General features: G+C 50.5%; 1 pseudogene; it reads right to left on the reverse strand.

Moving 5' to 3' along the window:
* Positions 1 to 467: 467 nt before the first annotated feature.
* Positions 468 to 5,594, reverse strand: LOC113247570 (histo-blood group ABO system transferase 2-like; annotated as a pseudogene).
* Between the last annotated feature and the right edge of the window lie 7,911 nt (positions 5,595 to 13,505).

Here is a 13,505-nt window from a genome sequence, read left to right on the forward strand (position 1 = left end):
GGACTGGGGGTCTGAGAGGTGGCTCGGCGCACCCCTGACCCTGAAGGCCCATGGCTGCCGCGAGGTGCAGGGACTGGGAGGAAGACCCAGCCAGGGCCCGTTCTGGCTCCAAGGCTGCTGCAGGGCCGCTCCCAGCCCACCAGGCGATGTCTGTTTAGAACCAGGGAGAAAACCTTTTCCCTCAATTGTTCTTTTTAAAGATGGTTGCTCAGCACTGACACAGAAAAACATTCGACATAAAACTGGAGCCGTTCGCAGCTGCAGATGACCCAGAAATGATCGAAATGCACTGACCACAAAGAAAGGAACTTGTGCCCCAGGCAGGCCTCCTGTGCATGGGGCAGCTAGGGGCCCTGGACATGCCCGAGCGGGCAGTGCTGGACTCCACAGTTGAGGGGACAGAAGAAGGAATGTGCTCTTATGGCTCCGCTCAGAGAGGCCACCCTGACGGAGACGGGGCGAGCCCCTCATGCGTTCTGGATGTCCTGGTGATTCTTGGGCACTGCCCGAATCTCAGCATCTTCATGACCGGGGTGGGGGGAGGGCAGCCCAGCAGCCTCAGGTCCCACGTGGCCTCCAGGGCTTGGTGGGCTTGTGGTTCAGGTGGCTCTTGTCAGGCCACATGGCCTCCATCCCATTGGCCAGGTCGACCCCCATTGCCTGGTGACAGGCCAATGTCAGTCAGTGAACCTCCACCACTGACCCCCCCAAAAAGGCCCCATATAGTAAAAGTTTCCCTGGTGCCTGGGGATGTGGGCCTGGGACTGCGGCCGGCGCGCGTAGCTGAAGTTCTCATTGGCCACCCAGTAGAAACTGGGGTACAAAGTGACAAAGGGGGGGACAGGATCTCCACACCCACGTGGTCATGGAACTTCATGTCCACATTCGCACACACCAGATCATCCACCTCACGGAGGAAGCGCTGCTCACAGAAGCGGCTGATCATCGCCGTGTGCTGCATGGACACATCCTGCCAGAGCGGGGCACCGCAGACCTCGAGGACCACCACCCTCCGGCCTTCCCGGAGAGGCACACAGGCCCGTCAGCTGGCGGTTCGTGAAGATGTACTAGGTGACCCTGTGTCTGCCATGAGGCACCGCGGACCTTGAGGACCACCACCCACTGGCCCTCATGGAGGGGCACATGGGTACGGCAGCTGGCTGATCGCTGAAGACGTACTAGGGGACGCTGTGTCCACCATGAGGACCACTGCCCTCTGGCCATCACAGAGGAGCACACAGGCACAGCAGCCAGCTGGTCAGTGAAGACCTAGTAGGTGACCCTGTGTCCCACCATGAAGTGCTTCTTCACCGTCTGCAGGACCAGCTCCAGGAAGACCACATAGCTACAGGGACAGGGGACAGGGTGAGAGGAGGGTCACTGCCAGAGGCTGGCAGCAAGACCCCGAGGCTGAGGGCCATAGACCTGTGTACCTTCTTCAAGGCGGCAGGCCCTGGGCTGCTTTAAGCAACAGCCACTCTCCTGGCCTCTCCTGAGTGAGTCTGCCCATGGGGCCTCCCTACCTTCTGCTCCCAGAGATGGGGGCCGTCAGCACCCCATCTTACAAAGGGGTGCCTAAGGCTTAAGAGGTTGGAAGCCCATGCAGCCCCACATGGGCTCTAGCATGCTGGAGCCAGGAACACTCCCCCTGTGCTGAGCTCCCGGGCAAACCCCCAGTTCCTGTCCCCACCTGCCAGAAGCAGAGCACCCTGGGGCACAGCCCTTGTTTCTATGCCCTACAGTCTGGGTAGAACCAGCAGGGCCGGCCACCATCCCCATTTTTTTTTGAGTGGGATGTCATCGGCCCCCACGGAGCTGTCTCCACCTCCTGTAGGGTCCTCCCTTCAAGGCTACTGGGCATCCTGCTGACAAGGTCCTCAGTAAACCCCTGGTATTCCTAGGAGGGGTCACCCTCGAAATCCCCCAGGTCAGGAATCAGGTCCAGCCCATGGTCAGGGAAGGGGAAAGAGGACCTCTGGAAGAAGAAGGAGCTTGCTTAGGCCCCAGCCTTGAATCCAAGGGTGTAAGCTTCCAGGTCCAGGTCTACATCTCCCCAGACAAGAAGTTGGGAGTCTTGTCCAACCACCTCACATAGCTGGTCCCCCTTTGAGGGCACTACCTGCTCCCCACCATGGGGACAGCAGCTCCCCCATCATCAGGCAAGTTTGGTGAGCCCCTCTGAGACTGATTTTTTATGCAGACACTAAGGCTACGTCCTTACACCTGCCCCATCACGGGCAGGTTAGCAAATTGCTCACATCGGGAAGGCGGGCACTACATTTAAATAGCGGACAGGCACATTCAACCAGCAGACATGAGTCAGGTCATCAGGGGGCAATTCGGGGTCCAGCCAATGGGGAAACAAGCCAAACATGAAGCAGGGGGAGAGAAGAGTGCTCCTGGCAGAGGGCACAGTGAATGCAAAGTCTTGGACTCAGGCCTGAGGCACATGAGGGACAATCATACCCCTGGGTGGCCCACAGGGGGGCAGGCCGTGGTGGGAGGGGTGAGGCTGGAAAGGATGGGCAGGAGGGGAGCAGACCACAGAGAGGCCCAAATGTAATGTGTCGAAAAGATCACTCTGGTTACTGGAGGAGAATGGGCTCTGTGCAGAAGAGGACAGGGAGACCCCTAACCCTAACCCAACCATAACCCTAACAACCCGTAACACCAATCCTAACCACTAATAACAACGAGCAAATACATCCCTACACCTGTCTTAAAATAGATGTAAGAAGCCTGATCAGAAAAATTGCAAAACCAAGAGCTCTTAAATATATTGTACATCGTAAGTGTCTCTTCACAAACATCTCAAAGTTTGTTTAATATGCTGAAAACAAGCAATGTTATACTCTGCAATAAATTTTTAAATAAAAACATGTGGTCATATTAATTGATGCACAAAAGGTTCTAACCAAAATCCAATGTCTGTTGCTGATATAAACCCTCATGAAAACAGAAATAAGGGGTAATTTTTTTTTCAATAAATCTATAGCAAGCACCATGCTCAAGTCTGAATATTGACAGCTGTACTCTGAAATCAGGAACAAGGACAGGATGCTGGCTTTCACAGAAGGACAGACACTGTGTGATTCCACCTGTATGAGGTGTCTAGAGACAGAAAGTTGAACGTGGCTGCAGGGCTGAGAGGAAAGGGGAATGGGGAGTTAGTGTTTCATGCATGCAGTCTCCCTCGGGGAGAAAGAAAAGTTCTAGAGAATGGTGTACAACCATGTGAACTCACCTAAGGCCAGAGAACTGTGAACCTGAAATGTTTTAAGTGGTAAATGTTACTATGTTTAGTCACAGTGAAAACATGAAGGACTGATGCATGTCACCACGTGGATGGACACTGAAAACAGCCCAAGCGACATAAGCCATCCAGACAGGCCACCCACATTGGAGTCATCTGTGCTCCTAAATCCATCAGGGTTGTGCAAATACGGGAAAGTCTCGGGAGCAGTTCCGGAAGAAGAAAACTGGATCCGAATGGAGCAGGACATTTCAGACAGCGGGGCAGGTGGCGACAGTTCAAGTGGGCCTGTGGTCTGGGTTATAATATGGAAACCGCGATGATTTCCTCGTTCAGGGCTATGTGGTGGTTCCGCGGGAGCGTGTCCCTGTTCGGGGTAAAACGCACAGAAGTATCCCGTGTGAAGTGGCAAATGTGGTAAAGAAACGACAGCTGGGGAGTCTGAGTGTGGCAATAAAGCGTATTTGTGCTGCTGTGACAGGTTCACTGCACCTTGAAATCACCGCAGAGTCAAGCACTCTTACAAACAACCAGGTCAGCACCAGGTCACAGGAGCTGAGACCACATCAAGCTTCCTGATGGAGGCCAAGTCCTCCCAGACCCGGTTCACCCACCGTGGAGAGGCCACACGTTAGCAAGAGACTCGTGGGAGGATGACATCGGCGGCTCCTGTGTCTTGGGGTCAGGAGAAGCAGCGGGATCTGGAATTCCAATTTTCCACAACGCTCCACCAAAAACTGGTTAGAACTGTGAAAATGCATGAAGGGAAGGCTCAGTACAGTGGACTGGGGTCGCCAGAAGGGGGGCTGGGCAGCGGAGCCGATCACACAGTGTCAGTCACAGGAACAACTGTCAATTACAGACCCCACATTAGAAGCCCCACAGCAGAGACTCATCAGTCACAGGCCCCAAAGGGGAACACGCAGGTTTCACCACCTCCCAGAAATCACCACCCCTGCAGCTCAGCCGGGGAGAACCTCCATCACCCCGAACCCCGCTTTTCTCCAGGGGACTTTCCTCCAGAACAACCCTCCCCTTCCCTCCTCCTCCTCCATGAAATACTCAACAGGGGACAGCCCTGCTCTCAGACACCCGGGAGACACCAACGACAGATGGACACCCCTGAGACACCAACGACAGACATCAAGGGAGACGGACAGCCCTGCCCTCGGACACCCATGAGACACTGATGACAGATGTCAAGGGAGACGGACAGGCCTGTCCTCGGTCACCCAGGACACAACGAGAGCAGACGTCGAGGGAGACGGACAGCCCTGTCCTCGGACACCCGTGACACACCGACAGACGGCGAGGGAGACGGACAGCGCTGTCCTCAGACACCTGTGAGACACCGACCACAGACGGACACCCGTGAGACACTGACGACAGACGTCGAGGGAGATGGACAGCCCTGCCCTTGGACACCCCTGAGACACCGACGACAGACGTCGAGGCAGACGGACAGCCCTGCCCTCAGACACCCGGGAGACACCGACGACAGACGGTCACCCGGGAGACACCGACCACAGACCTCGAGGGAGACAGACGGCCCTGTCCTCGGACACCCGGGAGACACCGATGACAGACCTCGAGGGAGACGGACGGCCCTGCCCTTGGACACCCGGGAGACACCGACGACAGATGGTCACCCAGGAGACACCGACGACAGACCTCGAGGGAGACGGACAGCCCTGCCCTCGGACACCCGTGACACACCGACGACAGACCTCGAGGGAGACGGACAGCCCTGCCCTCGGACACCCGTGACACACCGACGACAGATGTCGAGGGAGACACGCGGAGACGGAAAGACCGACGCCATGAGAACACCTGCTCTCCCCACAGCCATCTGTCTGCAGAGCGCGCGCTGTCGCTACCGAACCTCCAGATGCCAAACCGACGGCCCGGACCGCGTGTGGACGCGGGGAGGACCCTGCGGGGCCGAGGCCGGGGGAGCACGAGCACCAGGTGGGCGGTCGGAGGTTCCCTGACTGCAGACTGCCTGCGGAGCCCCCGGAACCGGATCCGTGTGCGCGTAAACACGGACCCGCGGACCAGCCCAGTGGATCCGGGCCCAGAGAGGGGAGACCCCACAGCCCCGCGCACAGCCCCGCCAGCGACCCCACGGCACCGCACAGAAACCACGGAAACCCCACCGTCTACACAGCGCGCCCTTCCTCCGCGGGGTCCTGTGAGCACGGACCCCTCGGCAGTCCCTGCTCAGGCGGCTTCTCCTCACCTTCTCCTCCCGCGGCGGGTCCTGGGGAGACCCGGGTCCATTGGTGTGGACGCGGAAACACGTCCTCCACTGCAGGTCCTGTCCGCGTGGACGCGGCCCCATGTCCTCCCGAAGTCTCCACAACTGGTCCTTAGGAGGCCGGGCTCCTGACCGTGGATGAGGCCCCACGTCCTCTTGAAGCCTGGGCGTCAGCAGAGAGGTTTGAGGACTTGGAACACCTGCCAGCGCACCGGAAAGCGCATGCCTGGCGGGAGTCGCGGAGCGGGACTCGGGCGCCCCCTGCGGGCGGTGGGGGCGGTGCAGGGCCGGTGCGCTCGGTTCAGTGGAGGCACCTGTCCTTTCTGGGGTCCAGCTGAATCCACTACATTTTGAAAATTCAAACTGAAATGGAGTCCAATTATCCCCTGACTTCTCCAGAAATATAAACAATTAATTAGAAACCCTACGGAATTAAGTGAAATGCAGGCACAAGCTTTACAACTTACACCAAAATTCATTCAAAATTGTAGATAAATTTAAAATGTGAAACTATCAAAATATCAGAAAGAAAACAAAAGAAAATCTACATGACCTTGGGTGTGGTGATGAGTTTTAACACAACACCAAACGCCAATCCACAAAAGAAAAAAACTGATAACATGAACTTCCTAAAATTAGAACTTCTGCTCTGTGAAAGACCTTGCTCAGAAACTAAAAGACAAGCCACAAACTGGGAGGAAATATTTGCAAAACATATATCTGGTAAAAGATCTGTATTCAAAATATACAAAAAACTATCAGAACTGAACAATAAGGAAACAAACATCCGAACTGATAATGGGCAAGGGTCTGAAAATGCCTGGACAAAGAAGATATGCAGACACAGAATAAGCATACAAAAATATGCTCGACGTCATCATTAGGAAAGAACAAGTGTAAACGACAGTGAGACAGCACTGCACACCTATCCCAAATGCTGAACTCCAGAAACAAGAATACCAATTGCTGGAAGGTGAGGAATGGCAGCAACTGTCCCTTCAGAAGACAGTTTGGCCATTTTCTCCAAACCTAAATAAGTCTCACGTTAAGGTCCAACAACTGTACTTCTGGTATTTAGACCACTGCTTTGAAAAGCTATTTCCAAACAAAAACATGCAGTGATGCACAGCAGCTCTATTCATGGTGGTTACAAACTTAACGAAGCCAGGACGTCCTTCCATAAATAAATCCATAAGCACACTGAGTGTATCCATGTGAAGGAAATATGCCACCCGAAATATGCCTCTTTGGCACAAGGGTTATTTGGGCGGATTAATTTTAAGGAAGAGCAGACATGGAAGAATCTCTAAAAACTGGCTAAAAGTTGCTGTTTGGTGAGTGAAAGTTATGCTGATAAAGGAAAGCTCCATTGGTAGGCCTGTCTCCCTCTGTATCAGGAACAGAATGACTAAATCTTAAGAAACTCTTACCGAAAGAGAAGGCGCAGACTTAAACCTGTGCAACCACCATTCCCTCGTTTACTGTACTCACCTGATAACATCCCTTAACTGGCCTTCCCACCACCCAAAATCTTCTGGTCTTTAGCTGAAGATGGCATTTAGGGCCGGGTCACTTCGAGGAGTTACTCCGTTTTCCTGGGTATCTCCCATGAATATGGGACGTATGCATCATATTAAACTTTGACTTGTTTTTCTCTTGTTAATCTATTCAGCAATAAAAAGAAATGAACCATCACCCCCATACAATGACACGGATGAACTTTACATTTTTCTAAGTGAAGGAATCTAGTCCGAAATGGTTACACACTGAGTGACCCCATTTGTAGGAGATTCTGGGAAAGGCAAAACTAGAGGTGATAAAAGGATCAGGGGGTGAATTCCATGATGGTTTAATGATTTATACCTGCCATGATGCATTTGTCAAAACCCAAACATTTTGGGGCACCTGGCCGGCTCAGTCGGTGGAGCATGCAACTCTTGATCTTGGGGTTGTGAGTTCAAGTCCCACATTGGCTGTGGAGATTACTTAAAAATAAAATCTTAAAAAACACGAACATTTTTATATCCCAAAGAGTAAATCATAATCTACTGAAATTAAGTTATTTAGGATGTGGGAATGTCACAAGATGGTGTAGGGGCCAAGGGCACGCTGCCCCAAATCTGCCACTTTGGCAGATAGATCATTTTAAATAAAAGTTACTTAAGAGTCAGTCTATGAAATGAGGACCCTCAGACCCTCCTCTGTCCCCCTGGAAGCAGGAAATCTATCTCCCATGTGAAGATGTCCCTGTACCAGGAGGTAAAGAGACTTTGACATCACCAGAGATGGGCATTTGGAGCCCAGAAGGCTGTATAAACAACCCTTGTTACTTTTTACTAACTTACTACCCCAGCCCAAATTCTGTTTAGAATTCCTTACTAATTGAAGCTCCCAAGATTAAGTTTTCTTTGTCCTGTGATTTCATCACAGGCTTATTTTCTTTTTGTCCAAAAAGTATAAAACCTGGCTTCCTTGGTCATTTCTTTAGAACTCAGTTTCCTTGTTGGGTCTCCATGTGCACATCATTACACTTTGGGTTTTTTTCTCTTATTAATCTGTCTCATGTCAATTTCATTCTTAGTCTTGTGGTAAGAACTTTGGACCAAGGAAAATTTCTTTCCCCCCCCAATGGAATATAAATGTGACACATAACCTAACTGTATTAGAAACATATGAAAAAAAACCCTCACTGTAGGTTGTATGACAAAAGGTGCTGACCTAAGTATCTTTGGAAATTAATGGAATCTGTAGATTAAAGAAAAAATGTACATACTGTACGTACACAGTGGACTCTATTTGATAAAGTTCTTTCCCATCAGAGTGGTAGCTAACAGTTCTGAAAACACCACATCTGTAATCTGGAACGGAGCAATGAATTAAATAAATGGCAGGTGGGGAGAGCCAGGTTTGTCACTGTTAGAGTAGGAAGTTACAGATCGCCAATGGAGAAGATCACAGTCTCCATGTGGTGATGGACCAGGTTGGAGACATCAGTATAAACTCGTCTTTAGCTTCCTATGGACACAGACAGTTCCACGTAGAAATCTTTAATTAGGTGTGTTTACATAGGTTGGAACACACGCATATATTGCCTTGCGTTGTCCTCTGAGCACATTCAGTTCCCACAGGTGAGACTTTAATACCATTCTCTAATAAAAGGAGCCAGGGCTCTTTGAAGAAATTGCTGACACCAGGACTAAGTAAACATAGAAGCCAGGATAATCTTGAAGTATCAGAAAGTAAGGAAGTACCAAGAAAACCCCGCAAAGATAAAGTATATCAAAGGGAAAGTGGAGCCAATGGAAAGCCCTCCCAATAGCCAAGCAGGAATGAACCAGCAACCAAATACTGTAGCACTGGAGTGTAACCGACAGCCTAATATGACGACCCTGTGTCCACACTGGTAAAAATAAATGATTAGTTAAAAAGGAATCCACAGGCCCCACAGTGAAGTCACTTACCTTAAGAGACCCAGATCAGCAAGCCAGGACTTGGTAACTAACCTAACTGCAGTTTCACACATACACACTCCATGTAACTTTAACCACTCACCCTGAATAATGGTCTCTTCTGGTCCCCTTAGGACAGTGACCTTGCCTCAGACAATGCATCCTTTATGAATACTTTCCTTTTTTCAATTTCCTCTCTGCCTTTAAAAACCTATCCTTTCTGGGGTGCCTGGGTGTCTCTTGGTTTTGGCTCAGGTCATGACCTCAGGGTCATGAGATTGAGCCCCACGGTGGGCAACACGTTCAGTGCAGAGTCTGCTTGAGATTCTGTATCTCCCTCTTCTTCTGCACCTCCCCCCTCTCATGCTCTCTTTCTAAAAACAAAAAAATAAATCTTTAAAAACCTTTCTTTCCCTGTAGCTCAAAGGAGTGCCTTTGTATTTTCTAGATGGGATGCTGCCTGAAACATTAATTGTTCAATAAAAAAAATAGGATTGCTTAAATTTTAAATTACATAGTTTTTTTTTTTTTTTTTTTTTTTACAAATGGGTTGAATAGACCTCTCCTAACAGAATTCCAAACAACAGACGTAGACATTCAGCTATCCCCCAAGCAGGAGGAGCTGACTTCCTCTCCCACAGTGTGGGCTCCACATAGCATCTTCCTCCTCGAGAAGACACACTGTACGCACATGGGAGAGAGGAACTCATGGTGGGGAAGCCTGACCAACACGGCCTCAGCCAACTGACCAACGTTAGCACAGTGACAAGTGACCTCCAGCGCATGTTCCCTTGATATAAAGTGATGACAGAGCACTTTACCTTTGTGGTCTGCTTCCTCAAAACCCATAACCCCAGTCTAATCGTGAGGAAAACACCATAAATCCGAATGCAGGACTTGCTACCAAATACCTGACCAGCTCTCTTCAATGCTGCCAAGGCCACGAAAACAAGACAAGTCAGAGATTGTCACAGCCAACGAGAGCCTGAAGAGACATGATGAATACGTGTCACATGGCACCCTGCATGGGATCCTGGAGCAGGAAAAGTAGAACAGGGGAAACCTGAATAAAGCATGGACTTTACTGAATAATAACATATCAATATTTGTTCATTAATTGCAAAAACTCTGTAGAAAAGCAGAAAGAGAGTAGAAATTGAAGGTCAAATAAGAGAAACCTATTGCATCAGACTGGAAACCCAGAGGAAATGGGTGATTTCCTAGTAAAAATACACTTTAACAAAATGGACCCTAAAATAAGGAAAATACAAACAGACCAATAGCCATCCAGGGACCTCTTGCTCCTGCTGGTTCTCCTCTCACTGTTCTGGGCTTTTCCTCTCCAGGGACAGAGAAGGAACAGCTTCCCTAAGACCGGACCCCACCCACTGTCTCGTCTCCCCAGCCATGCCCCGCCCAGTGAGGACAACTCGCTCAGGGAGTCTCAGGGACTGTTGACCCTGATGTGTGTCAGCTAGCAATTTTTGGATGACGAAGGACTGGACACATTTACTAAAGTAAAATGAATTAATATTTTTTAAATGGTGGAAATAAGTTAATACTTGTAAGAGGCAAGTTAAGAGTATTTTTGGACTGGGTGTTACACGCAGCTAATGAATCACTGAACACTACATCAAAACTAATGATGTAGTGTATGTTGGCTACTTGAATTTAAATTTAAAAAAGAGTGTTTCTGGACTTGGCAAGCCCAGGGGCTCACACTCTCACAGTGTGACCTGGACCCTCTCCAACCCTCCACCCTGCTAAGTGCTCTGGGGTGGGCCCATTCCCAGGCACAGTCTCTCTCACTGCATCTGGGGCCTCACACACTCCGGGCTGACACCCACTCACCATCCGTTCTACTGGGAAGGGTTTCTCTATCCTTTGTGTTCCATGAAAAGTCATGGCTTCCAGTGTCTTTGGCCCGGCTTGGGTCACACTCTCATCCTTGAAGCCATTAGAGCACCCAGAGAACAGAGCATGGGGTTGGGTAGACTTGGATCATACGCCCATCTCTGAGGTGGGTGGAGAGTGGGGTCTGCCCTCCGGAACTGTTTGGATGAGAGACAGGTGAGATGTGGTTCCCAAAGGCAAGCTGAGATGCTGGACTTGGACGTGAGAATGGATGCCAGGCTGGGAAAGCAGCAGATTCCACATCACTGGTGGCTGACCACAGGGCTGTGGAATCTGAAGCAGGGAAGGAAGGGGTCACTTAGGGTCAGGGGCTGCAGCTGCCCATCCAGTGCTCTTGCTGTTCTCCCACGATGGCAACACATTCTTCCACTTGCTGAAAAAGCAACTTTGCTGTTGGTGGGAAACAAGGCTCCTGCCCTGGGCACTGGGTCCTCGCATCTCAGAGACTGGAAGGCACACAGACCTCACTCGTGTCCCTGGGAGGAGGGAGCCCCGGAGTGACATGTGCCCCCCAACACGTTAATCACCCATCCCCAAAGAACTAATTGGCTCATTGTACAGTCTCTTCTCTCTCCTTTACAAAGAGACCAAATGTTAGGGTGGTAAGGAAATTATTGCTCAGTGAAGCAGTGGGAGACTCAAGATTATCCCACAGCATGAAATCCACACTTGGCAGGCTTTCTAGGGTCATGCATGTGGCTCTCTGAGACCATACAGCCTCAGCAAGAAACTGCCCACTGGGAGACACAGGTTCTCCTATATCCTTGATTCTTAACAAGTATGCATGTCAAATATTTACATTATAACCGGAGCCCGAAGGACTGCAGGGCCAGTCTGCTGTATGGCTGTTGTGGCCATGGGCCACATTCAATGTTTGGAGGGTTACTACCTCTCTTAGAAGGCTAGGAGGCTGTGAGGGAGGATTGCTTGTCTCAACCACACAGACATTGGGAATGGAAACACTCCAAGGGGCTGTCTACAGCGCCCATGGACCTTTTAAATTCCCAAGAGCACAGTCAGCTCAGTGATTGACCATGGGGGTTATCAGGACCTGAATTGGAAGACCACAGATCCTTCCTGGATGATCGGAGGCCAAAGATGGTCCTGTCTGAGACCTGACTGTCTACTGCTGATTGCTCGGCTAGGACGAAGGATCCTGCCAGTGCCAGGAGGGCCCCACCACCCCACAAGAGGGCTGCACATGGGGGCGGGTAGTGCACTGCAGCCAGTCCTATATAAATCCATACGTGTCTACTGAGTACCCTCATGGGTCAGGGCTGTGCTGAAACCTGGGGCTGCCCCAGCAGAGTGGGGCCAGTGGCACCCTTCCCAGGTGGGAGGATGGAAGAACCCTGTATAACCTCTAAGGCCCTCCACACCCTTGACTGCTGTTGAGTTCGATCTGAAACAGTCAGTGACCAGGCAGATGTCTCATACTTCTTCTGTTAGTACCCAGGACTGAGGGGCTGAAGACCAACACTCCAGTTCAACCTCTGATGCATGTGTGACCCTGCGTGAGTCCTGCCCAACCCAGAGCGCCAGAGAGATGGGGAGGGGGCAGAGAACGGCAGTTATGCTAACCCTGACTCTCATCTCAAGCCTGGCCCTGACCCCAACGCACGCTCCCAACCATAAAATCCTAACCCTAAACCTTAATGACATTTTGTTTGCACATTCACCACCGATGGACATTTGCATAGTTTCTACATTTTGGCTATTGTTAACATTGCTAGGGGTTAGGGGTTCCGGGTTCAGATTTGGGGTTCAGGGTTCAGGTTCAGGGCTGGCATTAAGTAGGGGTTTGGGTCTGCAGTTCAAAATTCAGGGCTAGAGGTTCAGATTGGGGTTTGGATTCAGGACTCAGGTTAAGAGTTAGGGTAAAGGTTAGAGGTTACAGATTGTCTTCAGGTTGTCATCATAGATCCAAAATTTCTTCCCAAAGGGTCTAAATCTGAAATCTATTTACTCTGGGTGTCACAAGCAGGTTCAGAGTTAGGGTCCCAGGAACTCCCTACCAAGAGTGTTCTGATGCTCATCTGACAGGTGCAAAGAGGCTGCCTCTTCTCTCAAACAAGCCCTTTGTAGAGAGGGATGAGCCAATGCTAAATTCGGGATCACTGTGTGTTTCGTGGAGGTGTGGAACCAAAACCAGGACTCATGGAATATGAAACAGGAGACAAACAATTCACAGACTCTTTATTCTTCCACAATAACAAAGACCAAGTTTAGCTCCAAACAGAATCTGATAATGTTTCCCTGGAAGGACTACGGTACTAATTATGTAAAATGAAGAAACCCTTTTAAAAAGAGGGGCGCCTGGGTGGCTCAGCCATTAAGCGTCTGCCTTCGGCTCAGGTCGTGATCCCAGAGTCCTGGGATCGAGCTCTGCATCAAGCCCTGCATTGGGCTCCCTGCTGGGCGGGAAGCCTGCTTCTCCCTCTCACACTCCCCTTGCTGGTCTTCCCTCTCTCGCTGTCTCTCTCTGTCAAGTAAATAAAATCTTTAAAAAAATTTTTTTTAAAAAGAAAGGAAAAGAGTTTTGTTTGAGCCCAAGTTAGGACAGCTGCCAAGCATATACGATCTTCACCAAGACGACAGTGCTCGGGGAAGAACATTTGGTGCAGGGTTACAT

This window comes from Ursus arctos, unplaced genomic scaffold (genome assembly GCF_023065955.2).
Source record: "Ursus arctos isolate Adak ecotype North America unplaced genomic scaffold, UrsArc2.0 scaffold_10, whole genome shotgun sequence".
Classification (NCBI taxonomy): Eukaryota; Metazoa; Chordata; class Mammalia; order Carnivora; family Ursidae; genus Ursus; species Ursus arctos.